This window comes from Anas acuta, chromosome 5 (assembly GCF_963932015.1).
Source record: "Anas acuta chromosome 5, bAnaAcu1.1, whole genome shotgun sequence".
Classification (NCBI taxonomy): domain Eukaryota; kingdom Metazoa; phylum Chordata; class Aves; order Anseriformes; family Anatidae; genus Anas; species Anas acuta.
The window spans coordinates 65,838,437-65,843,289 of NC_088983.1; positions in this window are offsets into that span (position 1 = coordinate 65,838,437).

Below are 4,853 nucleotides of genomic sequence, written 5' to 3' on the forward strand. Positions count from 1 at the left end.
GTTCGCTGTTCCTGAGCAAACCTAAACGTAGCCCTAGCCGTCATCGGAGACGAGTGAAAAATCAGGCCCCAGGAAATGCGTTCCGAGGCCTTTTCGCCCATCCAAATGTGCCCCCAAAGGAAGACTTTGGGTACAAGAGAACTCCCCGGGGGAGCCTTTACGCAGCCCCACATGCAACTGGACCCTCCGGGTTCGCTGTTTCCGAGCATCCCTAAACATTGCCCTAGCCGGCAAAGAAGACGACTGAAAAATAAGGCCCCAGGAAATGCGTTGCGAGGCTTTTTCGCCCATCCAAAAGTGCGCCCAAAGGAAGGCTTTGGATACAGGTGAACTCCCCAGGGGAGCCTTTACGCAGCCACACATGCAACTGGACCCTCCGGGTTCGATTTTTCCGAGCAACCCTAAATATATCACTAGTCGGCATGGGAGAAAACTGAAAACCCGGGCCCCAGAAAACGCGTTGCAAGCCCCTTTGGACCATCCAAAAGTGTCACCAAAGGAAGGCTTTGGGTACAAGTGAACTCCCCAGGGGAGCCTTTACGCAGCCCCACATGCAACTGGACCCTCCGGGTTCGCTGTTCATGAGCAAACCTAAACGTAGCCCTAGCCGTCATCGGAGACGAGTGAAAAACCAGGCCCCAGGAAATGCGTTGCGAGCCCTTTTCGTCCATCCAAATGTGCCCCCAAAGGAAGACTTTGGGTACAAGTGAACTCCCCAGGGGAGCCTTTACGCAGCCCCACATGCAACTGGACCCTCCGGGTTCGCTGTTTCCGAGCATCCCTAAACATAGTCCTATGCGGCATTGAAGACGACTGAAAAATCAGGCCCCAGGAAATGCGTTGCAAGCCCTTTTCGCCCATCCAAAAGTGCCCCCAAAGGAAGGCTTTGGGTACAAGTGAACTCCCCAGGGGAGCCTTTACGCAGCCCCACATGCAACTGGACCCTCCGGGTTCGCTGTTTCCGAGCATCCCTAAACATAGCCCTAGCCGGCATCGAAGTCGACTGAAAAATCAGGCCCCAGGAAATGCGTTGCGAGCCCTTTTCGTACATCCAAAAGTACCCCCAATGGAAGGCTTTGGGTACAAGTGAACTCCCCAGGGGAGCCTTTACGCAGCCCCACATGCAACTGGACCCTCCGGGTTCGATTTTTCAGAGCAAACCTTAATATATCACTAGCCGGCATGGGAGAAGACTGAAAACCCGGGCCCCATAAAACGCGTTGCAAGCCCCTTTGGACCATCCAAAAGTATCACCAAAGGAAGGCTTTGGGTACAAGTGAACTCCCCAGGGGAGCCTTTACGCAGCCCCACATGCAACTGGACCCTCCGGGTTCGCTGTTTCCGAGCATCCCTAAACATAGCCCTAGCTGGCATCGAAGACGACTGAAAAATCAGGCCACAGGAAATGCGTTGCGAGCCCTTTTCGCCCATCCAAAAGTGCCCCCAAAGGAACGCTTTGGGTACAAGAGAACTCCCCAGGGGAGCCTTTATGCAGCCCCACATGCAACTGGACCCTCCGGGTTCGCTGTTCCTGAGCAAACCTAAACGTAGCCCTAGCCGTCATCGGAGACGAGTGAAAAATCAGGCCCCAGGAAATGCGTTCCGAGGCCTTTTCGCCCATCCAAATGTGCCCCCAAAGGAAGACTTTGGGTACAAGAGAACTCCCCAGGGGAGCCTTTACGCAGCCCCACATGCAACTGGACCCTCCGGGTTCGCTGTTTCCGAGCATCCCTAAACATAGCCCTAGCCGGCATCGAAGACGACTGAAAAATCAGGCCCCAGGAAATGCGTTGCGAGCCCTTTTCGTCCATCCAAAAGTGCCCGCAAAGGAAGGCTTTGGGTACAAGTGAACTCCCCAGGGGAGCCTTTACGCAGCCCCACATGCAACTGGACCCTCCGGGTTCGATTTTTCCGAGCAATCCTAAATATATCACTAGTCGGTATGGGAGAAGACTGAAAACCCGTGCCCCAGAAAACGCGTTGCAAGCCCCTTTGGACCATCCAAAAGTGTCACCAAAGGAAGGCTTTGGGTACAAGAGAACTCCCCAGGGGAGCCTTTACGCAGCCCCACAGGCAACTGGACCCTCCGGGTTCGCTGTTCATGAGCAAACCTAAACGTAGCCCTAGCCGTCATCGGAGACGACTGAAAAATCAGGCCCCAGGAAATGCGTTGCAAGCCCCTTTGGACCATCCAAAAGTGCCCGCAAAGGAAGGCTTTGGGTACAAGTGATCTCCCCAGGGGAGCCTTTACGCAGCCCCACATGCAACTGGACCCTCCGGGTTCGCTGTTCCTGAAAAACCGAAAGGTAGCCCTAGCCGTCTTCGGAGACGAGTGAAAAATCAGGCCACAGGAAATGCGTTGCGAGCCCTTTTCGCCCATCCAAAAGTGCCCCCAAAGGAAGACTTTGGGTACAAGTGAACTCCCCAGGGGAGCCTTTACGCAGCCTCACATGCAACTGGACCCTCCGGGTTCGATTTTTCCGAGCAACCCTAAATATATCACTAGCTGGCATGGGAGAAGACTGAAAACCCGGGCCACAGAAAACGCGTTGCAAGCCCCTTTGGACCATCCAAAAGTGTCACCAAAGGAAGGCTTTGGGTACAAGTGAACTCCCCAGGGGAGCCTTTACGCAGCCCCACATGCAACTGGACCCTCCGGGTTCGCTGTTCCTGAGCAAACCTAAACGTAGCCCTAGCCGTCATCGGAGACGAGTGAAAAATCAGGCCCCAGGAAATGCGTTCCGAGGCCTTTTCGCCCATCCAAATGTGCCCCCAAAGGAAGACTTTGGGTACAAGAGAACTCCCCAGGGGAGCCTTTATGCAGCCCCACATGCAACTGGACCCTCCGGGTTCGCTGTTTCCAAGCATCCCTAAACATAGCCCTAGCGGGCATCGAAGACGAATGAAAAATCAGGCCCCAGGAAATGCGTTGCGAGCCCTATTCGCCCATCCAAAAGTGCCCCCAAAGGAAGGCTTTGGGTACAAGAGAACTCCCCAGGGGAGCCTTTACGCAGCCCCACATGCAACTGGACCCTCCGGGTTCGATTTTTCCGAGCAACCCTAAATATATCACTAGCCGGCATGGGAGAAGACTGAAAACCCTGGCCCCAGAAAACGCGTTGCAAGCCCCTTTGGACCATCCAAAAGTATCACCAAAGGAAGACTTTGGGTACAAGTGAACTCCCCAGGGGAGCCTTTACGCAGCCCCACATGCAACTGGACCCTCCGGGTTCGCTGTTTCCGAGTATCCCTAAACATAGCCCTAGCCGGCATCGAAGACGACTGAAAAATCAGGCCACAGGAAATGCGTTGCGAGCCCTTTCCGCCCATCCAAAAGTGCCCCCAAAGGAACGCTTTGGGTACAAGAGAACTATCCAGGGGAGCCTTTACGCAGCCCCACATGCAACTGGACCCTCCGGGTTCGCTGTTCCTGAGCAAACCTAAACGTAGCCCTAGCCGTCATCGGAGACGAGTGAAAAATCAGGCCCCAGGAAATGCGTTGCAAGCCCTTTTCGCCCATCCAAATGTGCCCCCAAAGGAAGACTTTGGGTACAAGAGAACTCCCCGGGGGAGCCTTTACGCAGCCCCACATGCAACTGGACCCTCCGGGTTCGCTGTTTCCGAGCATCCCTAAACATTGCCCTAGCCGGCAAAGAAGACGACTGAAAAATAAGGCCCCAGGAAATGCGTTGCGAGGCTTTTTCGCCCATCCAAAAGTGCGCCCAAAGGAAGGCTTTGGATACAGGTGAACTCCCCAGGGGAGCCTTTACGCAGCCACACATGCAACTGGACCCTCCGGGTTCGCTGTTTCCGAGCATCCCTAAACATAGTCCTATGCGGCATTGAAGACGACTGAAAAATCAGGCCACAGGAAATGCGTTGCAAGCCCTTTTCGCCCATCCAAAAGTGCCCCCAAAGGAAGGCTTTGGGTACAAGTGAACTCCCCAGGGGAGCCTTTACGCAGCCCCACATGCAACTGGACCCTCCGGGTTCGCTGTTTCCGAGCATCCCTAAACATAGCCCTAGACGGCTTCGAAGACGACTGAAAAATCAGGCCCCAGGAAATGCGTTGCGAGCCCTTTTCGCCCATCCAAAAGTGCCCCCAAAGGAAGGCTTTGGGTACAAGTGAACTCCCCAGGGGAGCCTTTATGCAGCCCCACATGCAACTGGACCCTCCGGGTTCGCTGTTTCCGAGCATCCCTAAACATAGCCCTAGCCGGCATCGAAGACAAGTGAAAAATCAGGCCCCAGGAAATGTGTTGCGAGCCCCTTCGGACCATCCAAAAGTGCCCCCAAAGGAAGGCTTTGGGTACAAGTGAACTCCCCAGGGGAGCCTTTATGCAGCCCCACATGCAACTGGACCCTCCGGGTTCGCTGTTTCCGAGCATCCCTAAACATAACCCTAGCCGGCATCGAAGACGACTGAAAAATCAGGCCCCAGGAAATGCGTTGCGAGGCCTTTTCGCCCATCCAAAAGTGCCCCCAAAGGAAGGCTTTGGGTACAAGTGAACTCCCCAGGGGAGCCTTTACGCAGCCCCACATGCAACTGGACCCTCCGGGTTCGCTGTTTCCGAGCATCCCTAAACATAGCCCTAGCCGTCATCGAAGACGACTGAAAAATCAGGCCCCAGGAAATGCGTTGCGAGCCCTTTTTGTCCATCCAAAAGTGCCCCCAAAGGAAGGCTTTGGGTACAAGTGAACTCCCCAGGGGAGCCTTTACGCAGCCCCACATGCAACTGGACCCTCCGGGTTCGCTGTTCCTTAAAAAATGAAAGGTAGCCCTAGCCGTCTTCGGAGACGAGTGAAAAATCAGGCCACAGGAAATGCGTTGCGAGCCCTTTTCGCCCATCCAA